This window comes from Camellia sinensis, chromosome 12, assembly GCF_055761805.1.
Source record: "Camellia sinensis isolate YWXY chromosome 12, ASM5576180v1, whole genome shotgun sequence".
Taxonomy (NCBI): Eukaryota; Viridiplantae; Streptophyta; class Magnoliopsida; order Ericales; family Theaceae; genus Camellia; species Camellia sinensis.
Window position 1 is genome coordinate 85,165,918 of NC_138972.1, and position 26,723 is coordinate 85,192,640.

Genomic DNA, 26,723 nt, shown 5'->3' on the forward strand with positions numbered 1-26,723 from the left:
TCGGGGCCTTCTGCATTGGGTTGTCACGTTGTTCTGCCAGGAGGACACTGATGGCGGGATTGGTAGAGAGATGGTGGGACACCACCAACTCCTTTCATTTCTCTACCACCGGAGACATGACTATGACCCCTCTAGACTTCGCTGTGTTGACCGGCCTAGACATAGGAGGTTGGTCCATCCCCTATGACGAGGACATGGGCGAGTGGGAGGCTGCTTGGACATATCTGCTGGGGGCTCGCCCGCCTGTTGACAGGGTTTCTGGGAGAGTCCGATATACTTGGTTCTCTTCCCATTTCCGGCGGGCGGAGATGGTGCCCGAGACTCCTGAGGAGACGGAGCAGTACGCCCGTGGTTTCCTTATGTTCCTCTTCGGGACTACCCTGTTCGCCGATAGAGGGAACACAGTCGGGCTATATCTGTTGAGCGCTCTGGTTGACCTATCAAAGGTCAGTCGATACAACTGGGGTGGCGCCGGCCTGGCTACCCTTTACTTTTATATGAGCGCCACCTCCCGCGGGCGGGAAGACTTACTTGGCGGTTATTGGCGAGCCTGGGAGGTACTTTTCTGTCCCCTTGATTTACATTTCTGCTCTTCATTACTTGTACATTGTACACACAGCGCACTTTACAGTCTGTATTTTGCTCTCAGCACTTTGTACTTACATTCTGCACTGCTTTTCTCAGCTATGGGTCTATGTATACTTCCCAGCATTAGCCCCAAAGTTGGAGGTGGCAGGACCCCCCATGACCCCATATTCACTGGTGTTCGAGGGCCCGCATCGGCCGAGACCCCGAGAGACTCTTATTTATCTGCGACAGTATTTTGACACTGTGCGCCCATCGGAGGTACTTCAGAACTTTCAGTTCTTTTCATTTTCATCTTTGATTTGTTCTGTGCATTCCCGATTTCTGATTTGGCTTATGTATTTGTTATCCGCAGATCACATGGCAGCCTTGGGCACCCTTGGGCGATGGTCTTCGATTTCAGTATCCCGGAGGATCGGGCACCTCCCAGTACAGGTTCCTGCTCGAAGGACCTGTTGGCAGGGCATGGTTTCTGGGGGAACGCTTTCTGCGTCAGGTATGGGGGTATCTTTCTCAGGATCCTCCCGCAGTACCCCCAGTCAGTATGCGGACTGCTGACAGGCTCTCTTTCTCGGAGGTAGTCGGCGCCATGCTGGGTAGTGATGCTTTACTATATCTTGAGGAGGGGGACTACGCCACTTACCGTCACACATATTTGATGCCTCCATTGACGGGAGCTCGCACCCCGATGATGAGGTCTGCCGGTATGTCATCCTCGGGCCAGGCCCGGGCTCGGGCTGCAGACGCCCCTTCTACTAGTAGGGCTGGTACATCGAGAGGTGGGGGTAGATCGGTTCCTCCGACTCCTTCGACTTATCCTCATCCTGGATGGCCGGACATGCCGTCCAAGTTGACGGGATGGCGTTTTGGGACTCCTTACCAGATTCCGCTAGAGCCTCCGCTTCCTGACCATAGATATGTCAGGGATCCTGATTCACCACCAGTATCATTTATAGCTTTGATTTATCAGTCGAGTACTTAGACATTCATTCCTTTACTGATAGTTTTGCCTTTGTATCTGCAGCCTCCGGCTGAGTATGTGGACGAGATTCTCGGGGCGATGGCCGCACTTGAGGGCATGGTTCTTCGGAGAGAGACACACCTATCCGTTATGGGTGTGCAGGTACCGTTCATTTTTCTTGCATTTATCACACTTCTGATGACACACTGGTTTTGAGCATTCTTCTGTATTATAGAGCACATCCGACACACACCCCACTCACATACTGTACTCGCATCTGATTTTCATATTTGAACTGATGTATTGAACTTTTCATTTTCAGATGCCTCCTGTATATGCTCCGCCGCGGGCCGGGCCACCTGGGCCTCCTTGGGGAGCTGGGCCATCTGGGCCTTTTTACGGAGCTGGGCCATCTGGGCCTTCTCAGGGAGCTGGGCCATCCAGGCCTTTCCGAGGAGCTGGGCCATCCAGGCCTTTTCGAGGAGCTCGAGAAGGGTCCTCCCGCAGACGTAGGGCACGCGTTGTAGAGGTGGAGCCCGAGGAGGAGGAGGAGGAGGAGGTTACCGACCGCCAGTCGGAGACATCTGCCGAGGAGGGGGGCTCCAGTCTTGGTTCAGGGAACAGAGGCGAGGCCGAGGGGGATTCTGAGGATGACAGCTCCGACCCGGATGATGATGATGGTGCAGAGGTTGTCCCGCAGAAGAGGATGAGGAGTGCTTCTCGTTCCCGCTCCCGAGGACATTGATGCTGCTATTTCCTGCTTTATTTCTCTTTTTGCTAGTAGTTTGTAGCACTTTGCATATTGCTAGGCAGTTTTATTTTTTTGTAAAACTTGTACCTTTGTTCATTGTAAAGCATGATGGAATGAAACAGCTTTTGAAAAGGTGTTTGTATTTTAAACTTTTAGCATCGTATCGCATCATTTTATTTTGCACAAAAATGAAATTGAATGGGAACGCGCATTGTGTAATCACCAAGTCAGGTAGTGAACCGACGCAACAAACTAAGCAACTCAACTTACTAAGATATAACAGAACCTTTAGCAAGTTTACAACTCGATAAGCAAAAACAACAGTGTTGATAACGTAAATAAACAAGACTCAAACAAAGATTGTTTAAACAGAGAGCAATGACTCGAAAATACGAAACACGTCCGCTCGACAAACAACTCGATAAGCAAAACAACAACTCGATAAACAAAACTCAGCAACAACAGAGTGTACTTCGGACGATCTGGGCACCGGAACGCATCCGAAACAGAGGGAAATGAAGGCCTTTGACTCTCCCGTTGCACGGGAATGCTTGAAACTTTCCCTCGAAGGGTAAAACAGGGCCAAGGAGATATACTGGAGCATTGCCGGCCATCTTTGGGAGCCGGCCGGCCAATTTTATGGAGAGTGGGAGCTGGCCGGCCAGTTTTTGAAAAAGAGAATGGCCGGCCAGCCAGAAAAGGTGGCCGGTCGGCCACTTATTCCTGCGGCCACCTGGTTTTTGACACGTGTCCCCGTGAATAGTGTTTTTCCCTCTATAAAAGCCTCAACTTCAGGAACATTCATTTCATCTTAGTTTTTTACAAAGATGGAGGCGTTTCTCGCGGAAAATCTCACATCTTGGATCTCTTCTCTAGATGGCTCGGAAAAGCTGAACTTCCGGGGTTTCGGCTTGAATGCACTATTCACGCTGAGCCGTACTCCGCTACAGCTCCCTTTTCTCCATGCCGCGGCAAGGTTCTGGAACCCAGTGACGCACGTTTTTAGCTTCGGCGGCCAAGAGATATGTCCCACTGTCGAAGATTTTCAGGTTTTGATGGAGTCTGAATGTTCTGAAGTGATCTTGCCCCAGCTCCGTTTTGGCCATGCCCAGGCTTTAGGGCGGATGTGTGGGCTCACGGCGCATGATGCTCGATCTTTGATCTGCAGTGGGGAACTGGACATCCTCGGCTTGATCTATCATTTTTCCGACGCCGGTGACCGCAGCAACCATTATTGGCAGGGTTTCCGGCAACACGCCCTCTGCTTGTGTTTGTTGTCTCACTTTCTGCTTTCCTCGGGCTTCGGTGGAGCTAGCATTCGCCTGATTGAAGTTGCCCAAGGCTTGAGAGAGGGAAAGAGCTGCATCGCTATGACCTTGGCCGAGACGCTGATGGGTTTAGATTCTGTCTATCGCCGGGAGGCGACTAGGTTTGCTGGGAGTCCACTGCTGCTGCAGGTAATGCTTCCCACCCAACCTTACATATATATTTGCTCACATCACTCGACCCTCAGGCTCGATTTTTCCTCACAAAACCCTTGTCTTACTTTTCTCTCATCGTACATCTCTCTGTTCTTTATTCTCTCATTTTCCATCCCTCCCCCAGGTATGGTTAATGGACAAGTTACAGGTTGTGGACTCTTGCCCGGCCTATTCAGCTCGAGGCTACTTCTTTCAGCAGCGCCTAGTCAATGCTCTTGACGAAAAGTGGTGGTTTGATTGGATGTGTAATTTGTCCGCAGACCGCATCGCTTGGCGTTGTCCTTGGCTCAACCTCCCGGCAATGAGCTATAGTATGTCCCGGCTGATTGGGATCCAATTGATTGGTCTAACCCACTGCGTATTCTATTTTCCGTTCCGGTTCCTGCGTCAGTTCGGTCATGATTAGACCTGCCCACCGGAGGGGATTGAGTACCCAGCTGCTTTCCCGGTCCGGGGTGCACAGCTTGCCCGATATGCCACAGCATGGAGGACTAGAGAGCTCCTGGCCCCTACTTCTACTTTCAGTTGCACTTTGTCCGATGAGTGCTTGGATTGGCTCAATGAGGAGGCACAGGTTGGGCCTAGCTTGGCATCAGATGCTTCGTCCAGCTCTGGGAGGGGACGCAGAGATACTTGATTCAACGATGCCCCAAATTTATTGCTTATTTAGCATTTTCAAGTTTTCTTTATGAATGTACTAAAAAGCAACCTCGATTTGTAATGCAAGAGCAGGAGAACTCTGTTTTGAAATCAATGAAATTGAAGGTTGTGGTACTGAAAATTTTCCGCTTTGGTCCAAAAATGGTCTTAGTCGTAAAAAGATTAATTTGAACAAAGTCGACTTTTATTAAAACTTTTCAAAACTATTTTCGATGTGGATCAGAACTGGACACGCCGAAGATCTGTCACTGAGATGCACAACCCCAGATCCCCGCAACTGGAAAGTTGCCCCTAGTCTGAAGAACAATGCAGCACTTCATGGCAACGGAAAGTTGCCCCTAGTCTGAGTAACTTTGCACCATCGCGGCAACGGAAAGTTGCCCCTAGTCTGAACAGCACTGTACCGGAGATCGCGATAAATGCTGATGGATAAAGATGACTGAGATGATCAAAATGGACAGAGTTGATCGGGGAAAAGTTTATGGCTGAACTTCAAGGTGAAGTTGCCTACGTATCCCAAAGATGGGAATCAAGCCTTACGTAGTTTAGGCCTAGGTTCACTCGAGTATTTTCACTCTCCTTTTGCGCTCTAACTTTTGCCAAGGCTGCCCTTTGCGGGTTTTCGACCTTGCGAGCTCAGTTTTTATATTTTCTAATTTTTTGTGCTCTGACTTTTGCCTAGGTCGCCCTTTCGGGTTTTCGGCCTAGCGAGCCTCTCAAGGGTAATATTTCTTCAACTTGTCCATATTGATCGATTGTGAGAACTCCAAGCCATCTAGATCCATCAGAACCACAGCTCCACCTGACCAGATAGCTTTGATGATGTAAGGACCAGTCCAATTGGGTTTGAACTTGCCCCTTGGGTCGTGGATGGGAGCTCGGTTGTCTTTGAGCACCAAATCTCCTTCTTTCAGATTCCTGGACTTAACCTTCTTGTTGAAAGCCCGGGCAATTCTGCGTTGATAGCCTTGGATGTGGTACAGTGCTTTCAGTCTTCTTTCATCAAAGAGCATGAGTTCTTCGAATCTGCTTTGCTGCCAATCTGCTTCGGCTATTTGGCATTCAGCCAATACTCGTAATGACGGAACCTCAATCTCGATGGGTAGAACAGCCTCCATTCCATAGACCAATGAATATGGTGTCGCTCCAGTAGAAGTTCTGATTGAAGTCCTGTAGCCCCACAGAGCAAATGGCAGCTTGTCTGGCCAATCCCGATAGGTTCCCACCATCTTCTGCAGTATATGTTTGATATTCTTGTTGGCGGCCTCGACCGCTCCATTGGTTTGCGGCCGGTATGTAGATGACTTATGGAAAGCCACATTGTATTTTTCCAACAAGTCTATCACTTCTTTCTTGAAGTGGGAACCATTATCTGAAATTATCTCGTTTGGCACCCCGTAGCGACAGATGATATTGTTTCTGATGAACTTTGCGACGTGCGACGCCTTCAACACCGCGTATGATTGGGCCTCGACCCACTTTGTGAAATAATCTATCGCTACTAGGATAAACTCATACCCGTTTGACCCCTTTGGGTTAACAGCTCCGATCACATCAATTCCCCAGACTGAAAAAGGCCATGGTGAAGTCATGTTGTACATCTTTGACGGCGGGATGTTCATGCGGTTTGCATGAATTTGACACTTGTGGCATCGCCGAACAAAACTAATACAATCCTCCTCCATGGTTGACCAGTAGTAGCCCTGTCTGAGGATCTTTCTGGCCAGTATTACTCCATTCATGTGTGCACCGCACTCCCCCCCATGGATGGCCTCCATCAGGCGCTTCGACTCTTCAGCTTCTACACAGAGCTTATGCATTCCCAGATGACCCCTTTTGTACAGCTTACCCCCGCAGATAATGAACTGAGCAGCCATTCTTCTGATGGCCCTCTTATCCTTGGCATTTGCCCCTAGTGGATACGTCTCCTTTTCCAAGAAGTTCCAGATGTCGTAATACCAGGGGTTGCCATCTTGAGCCTCATTTATGGCGGAAATCGACTCGTATGCTGGCGCAAACTTTTGATCAATAATGACTGGACGCATCCGGACTCTGGACGGGATGTCTATCATAGAAGATAGAGTTGCTAGTGAATCTGCGAACCTGTTGTTCTCCCTTACGAGGTGGGTGAAATTTAGCTTCTCAAACCGAGGAATTAACAAATCCAAGGTTTGGTGGTAAATTATCATCCTTTCCTCCTTGACTTTCCAATCTCCTTTTGCTTGAGATACAACTAGGTTTGAGTCCCCAATGACGTCCAACCGTCTTGCCCCTAGTTCTAGGGCTGCTTCCAGGCCAGCAATACATGCCTCATACTCTGCCTCATTGTTCGAGACTTTGAACTGGAGCTTGAATGCTAAAGGGATACGGGAATCGTCAGGCGCTATCAGCAACACCCCTATCCCATACCCAAACTGGTTTGACGCTCCGTCAAAGTACATCGTCCAAGTTTCATCTTCGATGTGCAGAATGGCTTCATCTGGGAATAGGTACTCAACCGCTTCATCCCCCTCAATCGGGTGGTCGGCAAGGAACTCCGCTACCGCTCTCCCCTTTACTGACTTGCGCGTTACATAATTCAAATCAAATTCGGAGAGCAATAGCAGCCAACGAGCTAGCCTACCCGTAAGTGCTAGTTTCTCGAAAAGATATTTGATGGGATCCAAACGCGAAACCAACATTACAGAGTGAGCTAACAGGTAGTGCCGCAGCTTCCTGGTAGCCCATACCAAGGCCAAACAAGCCTTCTCCAGCGGTGTATAGCGGGTCTCGTAATCCAGCATCTTTTTGCTCAGATAGTAGATGGCTCTTTCCACTTTGTCTTCTGACTCCTGCGCGAGCATGCAGCCCATGGTAGTCTCAGTTACCGAAAGGTACAATATCAACGGTCTCCCCGGCTCTGGTGGTGACAACACGGGCGGGTTCTGTAGATATTCTTTGATCCGCTCAAAAGCTGCTTGACATCGGCCGTCCCATTGGAATTTCTTTCCTTTCTTCAGGAGACCAAAAAGTGGTTCACAAGTCAAGGTTAATTTAGAGATAAACCGTCTTATGAATTGCACTTTACCTAGAAAGCCTCGCACCTCCTTTTCAGTCCTTGGTGGTGGCATTTCTAAGATGGCCTTGATTTTGGAAGGGTCGACCTCGATGCCCCTTTGTGTAATCAGAAACCCTAGCATCTTCCCTGCTGTAACACCAAACGTGCACTTCTGGGGATTCAATCGCAGCCGAAACTCTCTGATCCTTTGAAAGAATTTTTATAAGGCGGTGTAGTGGCCCTCTCTTTCTTTGGACTTGACAATCATGTCGTCCACATACACCTCGACCTCTTTATGGATCATATCATGCAATATTGTAGTTGCTGCCCGCTGATAAGTAGCTCCAGCGTTTTTCAACCCGAATGGCATCACTCTATAACAATATGTACCCCACGGGGTAGTGAACGCAGTCTTCTCTCGGTCTTCGGGTGCCATTACTATCTGATTATAGCCTGAGAAACCATCCATAAACGAAAGCAAGGCGTGTCCTGCCGTGAAATCCACCAATTCATCAATGTGTGGCAAGGGAAAGTCATCCTTCGGACTGGCCCTATTCAAATCTCTGAAGTCTACACAGACCCGAATTCTGCCATCCTTCTTTGGCACCGGAACAATGTTGGCCAACCAAGTTGGGTATTCAGATACCAGCAGGAACCCTGCGTCAATTTGCTTGGTGACTTCTTCCTTAATTTTGAGAGCCCAGTCCGGGCGGATCCTTCTGAGTTTCTGTTTGACAGGGCGGGCCTCGGGATCAAGAGGGATCCGGTGTTGTACAATCTCAGCATCGATTCCAGGCATGTCTTCGTAGGACCATGCGAAAACATCTTTGAAATCTTTTAATAAAGCGACTAAGCGTTCGCGCTCCTCCAAAGACAACGTGGACCCGATCTGGACCAGCCGCGGGTCCTTCTCAGTACCAACATTCACAGTAGTGATTTCATCCATTAAAGGTTTAACAAATCTTTCCTGCTCTTGATCAATTAATCGTTGCAAAACTGGAGGAATTTCTTCCTCGTTGTTTTCACCAAAATTTTGAAAATCCTGATTTAAGCAATAAATCAAAGGCACAGAAAAATACTCAGAAACCACATCCACATCATTCTCATTAAATATTTCCAAGCCATCAGATTCCTCTGTTACAACAGACTCAAAAGAAAATGAAAAAGACGACCTAGACAGGACTGTGGCATCCGGGTTATCACCTCCAGGAATACCGGACTCAGACTCAGTCGAGCTGGAATCTGATTCCGACGCACAAGATTCGGTGGAATCAGATTCCGGCTCACTACCTGACCCGGAGCTGCTAGATAAAAAGCCTTCTTTATATTGCCAGATGAGAGAAGGTGCGATAGATGCATCCAAGATCGGCGCTGGAAAGCCCGCAACTATTTCATCTCCAATCATGGAAACCGAAGAGTTATCCCCCAAGCACTCTTGGTCGATCGGAGGATCTAAAAGTAGACTCGCCAGTGCTACCCCCATTTCAAGCTCTGTGCTCTCAGGATCCACTGCTCTACACTGCTCAACCTCAGTTGGTGGGTCTGTCTGCGCTTCGGCAACGTCATCCCCAGGTAATTGTAAGTCGAAGAAGATTTCGAAACCAGGCACGCGCTTCTTCTCCGCGTTCAGCCATGGTTCTGGGAAGCCGCAGAATGGAAAGTCTTCCCCCTCCCGGACGAAGCGTCCGTTTAGGGTGCCCCAGATGGGCCTATGCATTAACTCAAATGGCTTCCCAGCCTTCTTTGCTCTGGCCCTTCCGGCCATTTCTTTCCCTTTCCTCACCCAGTCCTCTTTGGTGGGCAGATAACCCAATCCAAAGGTGTGAGGGTTGTGTGGCACTTCGGCCGATATTGCGACGCCCTTCCGACCGCTTCTTCCTAATCCCATTCCGGGGATATGTTGTAGCTTGTTCATGAGGTAGACAGATTGAGCACTGACGTACATACCCTCATTCACAGCCATGACATTCTGCACCACTCGAGCCTCGGCCAAAGTGAACCCCGATAAAAACACATCCTCCGTGCCGTGCTCGATCTCCAAGACAGGTGTGGACACTTCCGGCGGCGGATGGATTGATGAATTCCCAAAAACGATCGCTACCCCTTTCCCGTGAGGGTACTTTAGCATCTGATGTAGAGTGGAAGAGACTGCGTTGACCTGGTGCAACCACGGTCGCCCCAAAAGTAGGTTAAAGGTTGCGGGAACGTCCAAGATATGAAATTCGATGCTGTGTTGTCCTGGACCAACCTTGGTTTGAATTTTAACAGTCCCCATCACTTCTCTGCTGGTATTGTCGTATGCTCTGATCACTTGGGTAGTTGGGACGAAGTCCACGGGCTTTAACCCGATTGCATATGCCGTTCTGGTCGGGCAGACATTAATCGCAGACCCGGTATCAACAAGTACCACCGGTATCCACTTATCTCTACACTCCACAGAAATATAGAGAGGTTTGTTATGACTTGTGCCCTCAGGTGGTAGTTCCTTGTCCGAAAAGGTTAATGCCGGGGAACCTCCTCCCGGAAAAACCAGCCCAACCAGCTGTTCAGGCGTGGTGTCTATGGAGAGTTTGGACTTGTCTATAGCAGATAGGACAGCTTCCCTATGTACTCGTGATGCCATTAGCAGTCCCCAGATGGAGATGTCTGCTTGTATCTTTTTTTAACTGTTTCAGCACAGCTTCCTCTTCAATCTGCTTCTCCTTCTGTTTCTCCGCTTCTCTATCCTTCCCGGATGCCTCGTGTTGGTCCAGGTGTGGGGGTTTGAAGTACCGCCCACTTCTCGTCATATGGTCAACCTCATCGAGGTACCAAGTGTCATCCGGTTGATTATTTCCCCAATCTTCATCCGTGTGGGCAAGACATAAGTCATCGTCTTCCCACCACATTCCGTCGGCAGCCAACAGACACCTGTCTGGCTCCGGTTTAGTTGCACTCGCAGTACTCCCTGTCCACATGCTCGCAGCTTTCTCTATCTTCGTGCACACAGCACTTTCAGTCCCCTCAGGACCTTTAGCTTTCCTAATTCTCTCAGCCTCCTCAAACTTTTCTTGTTCCAGCTGCGTCAGTACAGCTGGTTGTTCAACAATTCCTGTATCCATAATGCCCAAGTCTCGAGCGAAATTCTTAACACCGGCGCTCTCCGGCGATACAACTTGACTTCCGGCCATTCCGGCCACAGCTGATACTCCTGCCCCTGCCGGGCTCTGTTCTAGTTGGGCTTCCCCCACTCCATCTGGTTGATCCTCGAGCCATCCAGTGGCCTCTGCCGATTCCTCATAGTCGAACCAGTTGATTGATGCATCCCCTGGTTCCTGGTCATCGAAAAATTGCAAGTCGGCAAAGTCCTCCTCTATAGCTGTCAAATCATCTGCCCCTTGCCTGAATCCATCCCCCTGGATTACACACAGTTCTCTTGTCTCTGGCAGTTCTATATCCAGCCCATTCTGGCTTGTTGATGAGATGTACTCGCTCGGATTGTAGGCTGCCCCAGCGAAACTCTGTTCATCCCAGATGCAACAATCTGATTCTCTCCTGAATTCTGTTCTGTCCCATCTTCGGTGGTCACCACCGTTGGCTCTGGTTGGGTTATGGAGATGCCCACCATGCACAAAGAGTTAGTGCAGTCGGGGAGGAACACCTCCAGCTTGGGTAGGTGGGATGGGGTGATATAGATACTAGGATCGTAAGATGCGACCCCAGTTTGGATAAAGTTGATTCTATTGGGAGGAGGAGCTTGGTTATGTGTTGGAAGAGGATTGGTCGTGACATTGGGTCTGTCGGGAGGCGCGATCACCTGTTTGTCAATAAGATCCTGGATCTCATGACGTAATCTGTAACAACGGTCGGTGTCGTGACCGTGTTGTTGGTGATACGCATAGTATTTTGCTGGGTCATAAGAGGGAGGGAGTGGACTCGGTTGTGGCTTGGGCTCCAGGGGTTTCAAATGCTTTTTCCTGATCAATATTCCCAGAACTTTGGTCAGGGGCATGTATAAGGGTGTAAAGGTTCTTTGGCCTCGCGGTTAGAATCTGTTCGTTTGTGTGTTGCTTTCGGACGCGCCGGAGAAGGGTGTGGCAGCCATGGGCCTTGGAGGGGGAGGGGGAGTGGTGGTGACCATACTGACTTCCGAGGCTCTTGTATTTGCAGCGCCACTCGGGCCCGCATTGTTGTTACGGTTGAAAGTCCTCATCGGTTGTTCCCTGTCGTGGTCAAACAGACCTTGTTTCATTGCATCTTCGATTTGCACCCCCATCTCGTGTAAATCTGCAAAAGTAGGAAAGGGGACTACAATCATTCTCTGCATCAACTTTGGATGAAGATTGCGCACAATCATCCGGATTTGATCTTTGTTAGTGGGCCTTAAAGTCATCATTGACGCCTTCGCCCTCCATCGGATTACAAAGTCCGAGAAAGTTTCCTTGGGCTCTTGCCTTGTCGTTTCGAGATCACAGGTTGTGATCTCGATCTGAGTGTTGTACGGATATTGCGCGACAAAGGCCTCAGCCATTTCATCCCAATTCTTTTTCACTTCATCTTGTAACTTTGCGTACCAGTGGGCGGCCACACCCGACAGGGTTCGGCCGAATAGTGAAAGCTTCTGTGGTCGTGTTAGGCCCATTGGCCGTAAGATGTCTGCAAACAGTCGGAGATGGACCATGGGGTCACCGGACCCGTCAAAGCGGTCAATTTGTGGCATTTTGAACCTATCGGGGAGTGTTACGGCCTCCTCGGTATATCCGTCTTCGATATCCGGCATAGCCTTGACCCCTTGGGATTTCTTGAAGAGCTTCTCAAGTTTGCTCAATTTCAGAGCTGTATGATCAACCTCGAACTCGAAGGGAGAGTCGGGGCGATTGGGTGCATGGACCTTGGACAGTTCTGGTGGAAGCGGGGGCGGAGCTGGCCCCGTTGGAAGATTCGTGTCCTCTTGTAAGTTTTGGGGATTTGGCAGGGTATTCTGGGCATTTGGTGGGGCGTTCTGAACAGTAGGTGCCTGCTCAGGTAATGGAGCCCCTGCCGGAGGAGGGACTTGATGTGAAGCAGATGCAGCATTCTGCTGTTGCAGTCGGGTAATTAGCTCAGCCTGCTGGGTCATAATCTCGGCCTGTTGCTTGGCGAGTTCATCTCGGCGAACGGCATCCTGCTGCATGGCCCGCATGGTTTCTTGCATTTGGCGCACCATCTCCTCAACTCCTGTTGACGTTGCCATACTGTTTTGATTTATCTGAACTACTGGCAGATCTGTCTTAATGGGGATCTCAATCCGACTGTCCACTGATGGGGGAAACCACTGTTCTGGTGATCTCTGTTCAGATACACTGCGCTTTTTCTGCTTTCTTCTGGTAACAGGGGGTAGAGAATGGAACACTGGCTGTCCGTGGATTAGATCTTCAGATCGATTGAGTCGACGACCTCGTGTCCAAAGTGCTTGGGGAATGCCTGTTGGGTCGGAAGCAATTGTGCTAGAACTGACCTAGCAAAAGATAAATAAAGCAATAAGGAAATAAATAAACAGATAAACGGACAGCATAACAGCGTAAAATAAAATGCATGACACACAGCCGGGCATAACAACACATAGTCAATAAGCTGAATACACACTGTCCTCAAACACTGATTATTATCCCTGTATCACTGTCCCCTAAAACAGAATCTGATATCCGCAGATAACTAATTCTCAAATACTGGCTGATGCCCGCAGGCCTGATACTGACAATACTGAACTAATACCCGTAGGCCTGACGCCCAAACTCATATACTGAACTGATGCCCGCAGGCCTGATACTGACAATACTGAACTGATGCCCGCAGGCCTGATACCCAAACTCATATACTGATACATGCATTCCTGTAGAGACGCACTCTAAAGCACATAACAGATAAGTGAGAGCCAAAACACCCCTATGTTGGGGTAGGGTTTCCCTGTCCTATTTTGTCAGGAGCTAGGGTTTCACTACGCACGCAACGGTTTCAAACAACCTATAAACGGGTAAGCAACCTGTCCTAGTTTGGAATGGTCTCTATGGATCCGAATATGCACCAGGTCGAATGGTCAAAGAGGGTGCCCCGGTAAAACCGGGGTTTGTGTTCCCATACTGGCAGAGCCCACAACCGGTCAGCCTTATGGTCATGCCTTGACAAGACAAGCCTCCGGCAAACCGTTCAGGAATAGCAGATGGCAAACACGGTGTCCTAGGCGCACCAATGCAAATGCAATGCAAAGAAACACACAAGTGTAGTCAAAAACAGATATCATGAGTTCGAGTCAAGTTCTCTAAATCCCCAGCAGAGTCGCCAGAAACTGTAGACGTCCCCGAACGCCCCGGGAGGAACGAGCTCCCGTTCTGTTCATTTTGGGGTCACTACAGCTCGGACTCTCAAATTGTCACGGTTCTAAGTCTGAACCAAAGAGTCCAAATCCGGCAAATCGTTTTGAGAAAAACAGATTTTTGAAAGAAGTGCCAAACATGGACTGCTTTGCCAGATACAGAGTCGCCACCTAAATGTTTTTTAATGGGAAATTTAGGAAACCCTGACTCGGTGCCAAAGGCCACGTGTCCGTCATAACCAAAGTTGCCTCGGCTCGGGAACTTGGGTACGATTGGGGAAGGTCACTTCGTGAGCACCCCCGCTTGCCTGATCAAAGATCGGCCTCTACTAACCATGATATCTATTTTTGAAAACTTTGTGTGTTCTTATTCCGGTTATTAGCCTAGGTTACTATGTGATGCGCACAGCATACAAGTATAGACTGGATCGCCTGAATTGGAACAAAACATTTCATGTTCGTTTTTTGAAAGATGGTTTGCTACTCGCAAGTAGGCTTAAAATGCAGATTTTGCCACCCTCAGGTGGGCTTAGAAAAGATGGTTTTGCCACTATCTAGTGGGCTTAAAACAAATATTTGATGAATTGTCCCAATCCAAACGACCCAACCTTCATCCACAGGCATTCGGGCAGTTATATCACATAAGCATATAGCCTCATGGTATGCATGCTATTCATGGCAGTCACTCACACGCATGCAAGGATGCTAAAGCATAAAACTTACCGAGTACTCCAAGCCAAAATAGAAACTCATTAGAAATCATGCATGAATCCTAAGTATACAGAAATGCCTAATGTAACACATGCAAAAATACAACTATAGCAGGTTCGGCTATTCTAAACATGGCATATGAAATGCTACAACTATCATGTATTCAATTTGGAATTGAAAATACAATGCAGTTAGTATGATGCGCCGAGCCCGGTGCATGCAATACAGATGAATGATGCAAATATGCTGTCATACTGTATGCTAATTTAAACATGCCCTAATCTAACCATCAAAAGCGGATAAATAAAAGGGAGAAAGACGTGGGGTTGGAAGACATACAACACACACACGCACACTTATTACAGTTGTGCCCTCGTGCAGAGGGTCCGAATAAATATACAGTCCCAAATGAAAGAATATTACAGTCCAAATATGTACAAATTCCTAATTAATTAACAAATTAACTAAGAAAATAAATAAACTAGCATGCAAGCCAGGGACTGCCTTGCTCCTGATGAATAATGCATGTCTGGGCTGCCTTCGCGGAAATCCACTGGGATGCCCCAATTAGCCTCTGTTTACCCCTTTTCTTGAAATGCGCGCCAAACTCCAAAAAGTTGCTGATATTTCATTTTGCTGCAACAGAGAGCAGGAAAGGGGCATGGCAATGTATTTTCACAGATATATGCATGCCTCGATCTTCGTGCCACCAATCACGCATACCGAGGCATGATGGCCGAGGAGTCGAAATGCACAATTCAATATAGGATGAATGCACATGAAAACACAACAAGACCTAACTCCATCATGGATGATCCGGAGTGTCGGTGACTGGGGAATTGAGACACATTCCGTCACTCAGAGTACGAAATGCACCTCGTTTCCCGTGCCCGGGCTAACTCCTATCCCGGATACGATGCAATATGCATGATATGCATGAAATGCGACTAAGATACAATCCTAATATACACAATGCTATGAAAATGAGATGCCTCGAAATACGTGCACACGGGCACGCAAACCGAAAAAATGACAGAATGCGATCTAAGATACAACCTAGTATGCACTATGCTGTAAAAATGAGATGCCTCGAAATGCGTGCACACGGACACGCAAACCGAGGCAATGGCATATGCAATGTAAATGCATGAAAATTGCATATAAAATGCAACATGGACTTATACTAACATGAGAGAGCCTCAGCCACACTCACATAAGAGGCCAATAGATGAAAATGAAGTGCCTCAAAATGCGTGCACACGGGCACGCAAACCGAGGCAATGGTATATGCAATGCAATGGCATGGAAATGGCATATAGAATGCAACATGGACTTATACTAACATGGGAGAGCCTCAGCCACACTCACATAAGAGGCCGATGGATGAAAATGAAGTGCCTCGAAATGCGTGCACACGGGCACGCAAACCGAGGCAATGGTATATGCAATGCAATGGCATGAAAATGGCATATATAATGCAACATGGACTTATACTAACATGAGAGAGCCTCAGCCACACTCACATAAGAGGCCGATGGATGAAAATGAAGTGCCTCAAAATGCGTGCACACGGGCACGCAAACCGAGGCAATGGCATATGCAATGCAAATGCATGGAAATGGCATAAAAAATGCAACATGGACTTATACTAACATGAGAGAGCCTCAGCCACACTCACATAAGAGGCCGATGGATGAAAATGAAGTGCCTCGAAATGCGTGCACACGGGCGCGCAAACCGAGGCAATGGTATATGCAATGCAATGGCATGGAAATGATATGCAAACATGCTAAGGGAATTTCAGCACTGAAATGTGGGGGAAAACAGCCCCGGAATGAGGCGAAAACACACCCGATGCATGGAATCTCTCCCGAAATGCAAAGTTAGGCGCATAGAATGAACTACAGCTATACAAAGCATGCATAATTGGTACATGGAATGAAAAGACAGAAGCAAGGCAGCCTCAAAATAAGCATTTTTCCAGTACAAATCATGGCCAAACAGCGAGCAAGGATAGGGCAACAATGGCATGCAAAAATGGCCCTAAACATGAGGTTATGAAGCAACTCACGGCTGCTAACTCCAAATGGGTTAGGACCCTTCAACAACATTGAAGAGGGGCCCAAAATATGATGTTTTCCAGAACTATAAAAACCCAAAAACAAACACAGGTATGGCTGCACTCCTATGCAAGAAAAAGGGCCAAAAGGTGGCCAAAGAGGCAAGTGGTATATGCAAAGCCCAAACTGAAAAATTCCCTTCTACAACATTGAAGAGGGACAAAAAATAAACATATTTACAGAACTGTAAAAACTCCAAAACAGTATACAAACATGCTAGAAATGCAATGCAAAATAAGGCTCAAAAGAGGCTATAACATGAGGTATGCAAAATATTCAACAAACAGCCAAAGACCCTTAATGAAACATGAATAATGGGCCAAAATAAGACTATTTTCAGAACTGTAAAATGGACAAAAACAAAAGCATGATAGGCTAACAAAACATGCAAGAATGAGGACCAAAAGAGAGATATAACATGAAGTGGCATATGGAGGTCCCAAACCATGAAAGGCCCTAAATGAAACATGAAGAATGGACCAAAATGAGACTATTTTCAGTGCTGTAAAATGGCCAAAAACCAAAGCACAATAGGCTGCCAAAGCATGCCAAAAATGGGACCAAAAAGGGAGTATAAAGGCAAGTATAGCATGGAGGTCCCAAACAGTGTTGATCCCTTCTTCAATGTTGAAGAGGGGCTCAAAATAATCCTATTTACAGTTTACATCATGCTCCAAAACAGATCACACACAAGCTAAAAAAATCATGCAAGAAAACGGTATTTGAGAAGGGTATTGAAGCAAGTGCAATATGGGGGGCTCAAACAGGGTTGAGCCCTTAATAAAAAGTGAAAATGAGTTCAAAACAAGGCCACTTTCAGTTATGTCCGGAGCTCAAAGAAAAAAGCATATATGGTTAAGAAAAGTTGCAAAAATAAGCCCAAAAAGGGTGAAATAGCAACTCACCCTTGTAGACCAATCTTTGGTTGCTTCTTGGACCAAGTTGCAGCACCTTTAGCCTTTGAGAAGCCCTCCTTGTTGCTGGAAATGAAGTGGTGGTGGTGGTGCTTGGTGGTGATGAAGGAATGAAGTATAGAATTTGGATGTTTTTGAGGAAATGAGAGAGATAGAGGGAGGTTTGAATGTATATGCTTGAAGGCAATTTCTCTAACCCCTAATACAAGTGTTGGCCCTTGGTTATATGGACCAAAAAGAGGGGAAAAAGGTGGGGGAAAAAGGAGGCAAGCTTTCCCCCACAAAATATCCCCCGGATATAGATATTTTCTGGGGGATAAAGCTATACAGCTGTAAAGTGAACAGTGTGAGGATCATGGCCGGCCAGGTATTTTTGTTGCAGGTGGCCGGCCGGCCACACCCCCTAGCCGGCCGGCTAGGGGTCAAAAGGGTCAAGTTGGTTTAGTGGCCGGCCACCACATAATGGTGTCCTCCCATGTGCCCTCAACACAACCCTGTGGTTAAAAGTCCAAGAAAGTGGCTCAAGGGTGTTCAACATTGGCTCGAAAGGAGGGGTTCAAAAGGTTCAAGCAACATTAGTGGCCGGCCACCAACTTTTAGGGTCCTCCCATGTGTGTACATCACAAGTATGTGGTTCAAAGTTCAAGAAAGTGGGTCCAAGGTGTTCAACATTAGCCCGGACGGAGGGGTTCAAAAGGGTCAAGTAACATTAGTGGCCGGCCACCAACTTTTAGGGTCCTCCCATGTGTGTACATCACAAGTATGTGGTTCAAAGTTCAAGAAAGTGGGCCCAAGGTGTTCCACATTAGCCCGGAAGTGTGAAAAACGGGCGTCGGAGGGCGTCGGAGGATATATAACTGGTTGCTGCAACAATTACTGGCCTCCCACCCTTCAGTGACCTTCCCAGTGATAAAACAGAGGTACCTGCCAAAAATGAACGAAAACCGTTGCAAAACGAATGTTCGGGGGCCAAAACGCGCAGTTCGAGGTCCCGAAAATGGGCTGTTAAGCACCGAAAGTGGCATTCGGCCACGAAGTGGGTTTCTCAGACCCCAGTGTCCCTCAAAAGGGAGTAGAAAGGAAGTATGCCAAAAATCAGAACAAACGGAGATGGTTAGGCGGTCCCGAACCGAGGCACACGGCCTGACGGCTCCGAAAACCGGGAACCGGGCCCCGAAATGGGCAAAATGGCCTACGGCCACCAAATGTAGCCTACGGACATTGAGAGATGGTCTACGGGACCTCTCCCTTCCCTCAGGAAAAGAAACCGAGAAAACCGAGCCTGGTTCGCAAACCGAGGCAAAGCACAAAAGAGGGTTCGGAAGTCCGGAGGCAGGGCTCACGGCCGTAACTCTGAAACTTCTGAACGAGCACATTATGCAACATCACCAAGAGCTCAATCAGTGACGTCTGAGTCTTAAGGTCGGTCAAAAATGGAGTGTCTACAGGAGCGCAACTTGATACGCCACTGGATTAATTTTCTCAATAATCTCATACGGTCCGACGTATCTCGGCACTAATTTGCCCTTGACTCCAAAACGAGTCTGGCCCTTCATTGGTGTCACTTTCACAAAAACGTGATCACCTACTTCATACTCTCTGTCCCGTCTTCTGACATCTGCATAACTTTTCTGTCTACTCTGTGCAGTTTTCAGTCTCTGCTGTATCAGTTTCACTTTCTCAGTGGTTTCATAAACAATCTCGGGCCCAAGCAAAGGCCCATCTCCAACTTCTGCCCAGCAAATCAGAGATCTACACTTTCTGCCATACAATGCCTCGAAAGGCGCCATACCAATACTCGAATGGTAACTGTTGTTGTAGGCGAATTCAACTAATGGCAGATGACTCTCCCAATCTCCCTGAAAATCAAGGACACACATTCTCAGTAAATCCTCCAGAGTTTGGATGGTCCTTTCTGACTGTCCATCTGTCTGAGGATGATAGGCACTACTCAGCCTCAATTCAGTACCCAATGCGGTCTGTAGACTTTGCCAAAATCTCGATGTAAACTTCAAATCCCTGTCAGAAACAATAGACACAGGCACTCCATGCAGTCTCACAATTTTATCAATATAGATAACGGCCAATTTGTCCGCATTATAGATTGTCTTAACAGGTAAGAAGTGAGCAGATTTAGTCAGTCTATCAACAATAACCCAAATTGAGTCCATACCTTTACTGGAGCGAGGCAATCCCACAATAAAATCCATAGTGATATGTTCCCATTTCCACTCCGGTATCGGTAAGGGCTGCAATAAGCCTGCGGGTCGTTGATGTTCAGCTTTGACCTGTTGGCAATGAAGACATTTGGACACAAAGTCGGCAATTTCTTTCTTCATCCCCGGCCACCAGAAATTCTGTTTCAGATCTTGGTACATTTTCGTATTCCCCGGGTGGATAGACAATTTCGAATTGTGGCCTTCTTGCAGAACTCTTCTTTTCAGTTCAGTATTATTTGGTACACACAGTCTTTCATGAAATTTCAGTACATTGTTCTCAAATTTGAATCCTGGTCTCGGTTTAGATTCTCTTTCTTCGATGATCTTCTTCAAGAAGTCATCCAGTTGCTGTTTCTCTTTAAGCTCTTCAATCAGTGCCGGTTGGGCAGAAGTAGCAGCTAAGTTTCCACCTTGTTCTCGCAAAACAATTTCGATTTCAGATTTTTCAAGGTCACCAAGCAACTCTTTCTGTCCGGTAAGCAAACATGCCACGTTTCCAATTGATTTCCGACTCAATGCATCGGCAACGGTATTGGCTTTTCCCGGATGGTACAAAATCTGCAGGTCATAGTCTTTAATCAGTTCTAGCCATCTCCGCTGTCTCATGTTCAGTTCTTTCTGTGTGAAGAAATATTTTAAACTCTTGTGGTCGGTATATACTTCACATGTCACCCCGTACAGATAGTGACGCCAGATTTTCAGTGCAAATACTACTGCAGCAAGTTCCAGATCATGGGTCGGGTAGTTCTTTTCATGTGGTCTCAGTTGTCGGGAAGCATAGGCAATTACTCTCCCATTCTGCATTAAAACACATCCCAAACCCTTATGAGAAGCATCACTAAAGACAGTATAACCATCCGTACCTGAAGGTAAAGTCAGAATAGGTGCAGTCACTAATCGAGTTTTCAACTCCTGAAAAGCAGATTCTCTTTGGTCAGTCCAGTCAAATGGTATCCCCTTCTGAGTCAGTTGAGTCAACGGTAAAGCAATCTTGGAGAAATCTTTGACAAATCTTCTGTAATATCAAGCCAACCCCAAAAAGCTTCGGACTTCAGTCACGTTTGTTGGTCTAGGCCAGTTCACTACAGCTTCAATTTTCTGCGGATCAACAGAAAGTCCATCTTTGCTAACAACATGCCCCAAAAACATAACATGGTCAAGCCAAAATTCACATTTAGACAGTTTAGCATACAGTTTCTGTTCTCTTAAGGTTTGTAGGGCAAGTTTCAGGTGATATTCATGTTCTTCTATGCTCTTGGAGTAAATCAATATGTCATCAATAAATACAACAATAAAATTGTCAAGGTATGGTTTAAATATTCTATTCATAAGGTCCATAAATGCAGCAGGGGCATTCGTGACTCCGAATGGCATAACTAAAAATTCATAATGGCCATACCTTGTTCTAAAAGCAGTTTTATCAATGTCTTCCGGTTTAACCTTCAGTTGATGATATCCCGATCTGAGATCGATCTTAGAAAACACTTGAGCACCCTGTAACTGATCAAATAAGTCATCAATGTGCGGTAATGGGTATTTATTTTTCACAGTTACCTTGTTCAGTTCACGGTAATCTATACACAATCTCAATGAGCCATCTTTCTTCTTTACAAACAAAACAGGAGCGCCCCACGGTGAAGTGCTAGGCCTGATAAACTTCTTATCCAGCAGTTCCTGCAGTTGCACTTTCAATTCTTTCAGTTCAGTTGGAGCCATTCTGTAAGGAGCTTTTGATATCGGCTGTGTACCCGGAATCACATCAACGGTAAATTCAATCTCCCTGTCAATCAAATCCCCTGGCAGATCATCTGGAAATACATCTGGAAATTCCCTGACTATAGGAATGCAATTCACATCAGTTTTAACACTATCGTCAGTAGACACAGTCAACACATAACACAGATATCCTTTGCACCCCTTTCTAATTAATTTAGCAGCTTTCACCGACGAAATCAAATACAGAGGAGGTACTACTCCACTCCCATTAAACACGAATTCAGGCAAACCAGGTGGACGGAAAACAACTTGCTTGGTCACACAATCAATAGTGGCATGATATTTTTGTAACCAATCCATCCCCAATATTACATCAAAATGATCAATGTTCAATGGTAGTAAATCAATAAACAGATGCATATCCCCAACAATGATTTCACATGCGGGGTACATATAAGCACATGTCATGGATCCTCCTACGGGTGATGATACGGCTAGCAGATAGTTCATGGGTTCTAAGGGTCTATTCAATTTCCGTGAGAAAGCATGCGATACATAAGAATGTGTAGACCCCGAATCAATCAATACATATGCATTTTGTGTACAAATAGAGAGGATACCTGACACAACGGTCTTTGTATTTTGCACGTCTCCCGGTACTAGGGCGAACACTCGGCCCTACCTCATGGGCTCTTTCCCGGTAGCTTTGGGGTTAGGCTTTGGTGTTACAGTTGATGCTGCCACGCTTGGTGCAGCTTTACTACTGGCTTGTGGAGCAGAGGGGCAGTCTTTAACCATGTGACCCACCTTGCCACACCTGTAACAGGCTCCAGATATTTTGTAGCAGACCCCTTTGTGCTTCTTGCCACACTCAGAACAAGGTGGTATGAAACCACTCCCTTGGCTGGGGCTAGTTGTCGACCCCGTATTCTGTTTCTTGTTGGCCGGGTTGTGCTTGCCTTTCTTGAATTTGAAACCCTGCCTCTTACTACGCCATTCCGACGTTGGTGTTTCAGTTTTCAGTGCTTCAATGTTTGATTCAGCCATCAAGGCTCGGTCAAGAACATTTACATAGTTCGGTAGCTTCAAAACATTGATTCTGTCGAGAATTGCAACATTAAGGCCGCCTTCAAACTTCCTGGCCTTCTTATATTCAGTATCCACCATATGCGGTGCATATCTAGCAAGCTCGGTGAATTTCGTCTCATATTCCGCAACGGACATTGTGCCCTGCTTCAGCTGTTCAAATTCAGTCACTTTTCTATCCCTGACACACTGAGGGAAATACTTTTCAAAGAATGACTCCTTAAACTGAGCCCAAGTCATAACAGTATTTGTATCGCGGATCAACATCCACCACCTTCTAGCTTCTTCTTGTAGGGTGAAGGTAGCTAGCAATACTTTATTCGCTTCTGAGCACGGGAACACCTCAAATAGTTTTTCTGTTTCAAGCACCCAAGCTTCAGCCTTTAGCGGTTCCAGTCCTCCCTGAAAGGACGGCGGTTTCATCTTGCTGAATTTATGGGTGAGAGCAATAATATCCCCATCATTCACATTCGCATTAGGTTCCGGCTGTACCGGAGGAGGAGGAGGTGGGGGCTGTTGGTTCTGTTGTTGTTCAAGTCTAGCGGTTATCAGTTCCATCATTCTTTCCATTCTTTCCATTCTTGCCTCAGTAGATGAGGATTCAGGTTCATTTGCATTGTCCATTTCACTATAAGCAGTTATAACAGTTATAAATTGTAACATAAACAGTTGCATATTTAGACAGTTATCACATCAACATGTATTCAGTCATAACATAGCCACACACTTTTCAAGTTCATGAGATGCCCTAATTACTTTTCTAGGACACCCTATAGCTCATTTGGACACGTGTGTGCGGTATAACTCGTGGTTAACTATCGCTCTGATACCACTCTGTCACGACCCAAACCCGGCCCTATGGGTTTAGCACCTTAACCGGCCAGTAATCTGAGATTACCGAAGGCCTGCAGAACAGTAGTATAGTAAAACAGAGTACAGGGCCTGGCGGAAGCCAAAACAGTAAATAAATAATGTCCATTGAGCTGTGACAGTCTGCATGCCAAAAAGATTTTTCATGCATTCATACATACAACAGTACAGTCTATACAATAATTTACAATCACACAGTACAGGGACCTAATCCCTTGATAACAGTACAGTAAACATTCAGTCTATACAGAACAGTAGACGGTACAGAAGGGGGAATTGTAAAACACCCCGAAGCCTTAACACGATAGACTCAGAACCTCGCAGTGAGGCACAAAGGCTGGCTTGACAAAACTGGAGTCTAACCCGCGCTCCTAGCTCCGATTTGGTGGCTGAGCATCTACATATATATATATATATATATAAACAGTGAGCTAAAGCCCAGTGAATAACATGATGCGTAAAGGGTTTAAGAATGAATGTCCTTACAGTAATGAAAACAGTCCATTAAATCAGTATTTCAGTTAGTACAGTCATATGTGGTACATCCATTAGCATAATAGTACAGTAAACATTAGGTCTTAAAAGACCGAACAGTAAATGATGACCATCAATCAGTAAACAGTAGTGGTTCCACGAGGGAACCGACAGAGATCTCTGTAACAGTAACAGTCAGTAACAGTAGTTGCTAAGGATGCCACAATACAGTTCAGAATAGAGGACATACATTTATTCAGTTAACAGTAACAGTTCAGAAAGCAGTGCAGTTCAATTGTTCAGAAGATAATCATTTTGAACATATCTTTACACAGTTGTTACCCACAGAGTTTGGGTTACAGTATGCTAGAGCGTGCCTCCCCAGTCGCCAACCCTACACAGTTAACAGATTGAACACACACTAAGCTACACAGTTGGGAGATAACATAATTTAACCCCTAATGCCTCGGTGTGTTCTACATCTATCCTCAGCAGGATGTCTTAAACTAGGCCTAAGAATGCCTAGAATGGAATGAGGATGCAGAGATGTGATCAGAAGACTGTTTCAAGATTTTCAGAAAACAGGGTCCCGCTCGAGCGCAGGTTTCCCCGCTCGAGCGGTTGAGAGGGTGATTTATGCTCCGGTGTTGGGCCGAGGTATAGACCGAACAAGTTGAGGGCCCAGCAGAGCATTGGGCCGAGATGATCGACTGTTCACTCGGAAATGGGCTACCAGAAGTTGGGCCGGGCAGAGTTTGGTTTGTGTGCTGCCCCGGACCGTGCAGAAGCTGCTCGACCAGGAAGTGACCGGTCAGGCTAGGATGCTCGGTCCGAGGATTGTCGAGACCAGACAGACCGAAAGGCCGGCGCTCGGAAAGGCGCGGTCAGCCGAGGTAGTTGATTGACCGGCGAGAAGGCCGACCAAAGGAGGAGCCCGGGCTAAGCTCTGCCGAAATGCCGCCTAGCCCGGTCCTTCATTCGGTTATCCGGTTAGGCGCTTAAGGTATGAAGCATGGTATGACCGAGGTAGGGCAGCTCGGCTGCCGAGCTCCAGCTATGTTGACAGGCAGTTGAGAGCAGGTGATGAACGGCATGGTTTATGCTGACAGATGGGATAGCAGAGCCACGTGTCAGGAGATGACAGGGAGTGGATATGGGGCTCAGAAGGTATATAAGCATGTCTGCGCCCCCCATACGCAGCACACGAACACATCTGTAAGGATTTCTTACACTCAAACACTCTCTCCCTTCTCTCTATCCATCCTAAGGTGTGTGCTAACTTGACCGTCGGAGGGTTTTTCCGGCCACACACCGCCGGGTAGCTCACCATTATTTGCTCGCAGGTGATCGGACATCGACGGAGCTCGGAAGAAAGGAATACGGGCTTGCCGGAATATTTGCTCCCCGTACAATTGGCGCCGTCTGTGGGAAGCTTGACAGACAAAACCTTGTCTTCCAGGTTCATCTGATCGCCGTCCATGGCGAACAACGACGAGTTTCCGTTGTCCGCCATCGACGGAGCCACCCCGGAGTATACCCGAAGGAGAGAGGGACCTCCTACTGTCCACCCAATGGCTGACTTGGGGACGCCCACTGGAGGGCAGTCAGGAGACGCGCGGGATAAGCGCGGAAGGAGTCATGGGCATTCACGGAGTCCAGACGGTCACCGGCGGAGAGACTCACACGCCAGGCGACTGGAAAGCAAGTTAAGGGACCAAGACGCTGTCATCAGGCGGATGGCGGCGGAGATGGAGGATCTTAAGCGGCATGTCAAAGGGAAAGGTGTAGTTGGAGTGGGAGACCACAGTGAGCGCACCCCATCCCGCCGGTCAGGCGATCAGAGTCAGCGACGTACTCAGTCCATTTCCATCACCAGGAGTTACCAGGTTGGTGATTCCGACATGCGTGCAGAAAAGTCTAGCGCGCAAGACAGCACTTACAAACCCTCACGTCCGGCGACGACGTCGAGGTACTCTTATTCTGCTCAGTCAGAGGACCTACGGGCAGTGTTAAGGGAGCGGGCTCGCCGTCGCGAAGCTCGGAGAATACCTGCTTTCCAGCGGCTCTCCTACGGGGTTCACGGCAGCGAGGAGGTCGGAATGCCTCCACCCCGCCAAGCAATGCTGATATTCGAAGATACAGACTTGGCAAGGCTGAGTGCCACTCCATTTTCCCTGGAAATAGAAACAACGCCGCTTCCGGCAGGCTTCCACCAGCCTAAGTTCACACTTTACGACGGAAAAACCGATCCGTACATGCATGTGAGCCACTTCCGACAGGTTATGGCCGGGCATCGGCGCAATGACGGACTTATGTGCCTAATCTTCCCGTCAAGTTTAGGCGAGCTGGGCCTAAAGTGGTTCGAGAGGTTGCCGGAAGGGAGCATACAAAGGTGGCATCAGTTGGCCGAGGCGTTTGTTACGCGCTTCAAAACCAACACAAAAACACCAAAGGAAGTCGATCACTTGCTAAGTGTCAAGATGGAACCGTGCGACACACTGAAGGCATACAATTCAAGATATTGGGAGACCTTCAACGAGATCCTAGACTGCCCGGTCAACCTTGCTATCACACAATATAAGCGCGGTCTCCCGGTCGGACATAGACTGCGGGACTCGCTTACCATGCACCAACCGACCTCCATGGGCCAGCTCATGCAACGCATCAATGAGCACATCCGAGTAGAGGATGATGCGTCGGCTTCCACCGTGAAGGCCACTCCGGTCGGAACAGACAAGAAGACAGCAGGCAAGGTGCACGCAGTTGGGCAAGAGTCCGACCGCTCAAATGACCGAGCAGAGGAATCA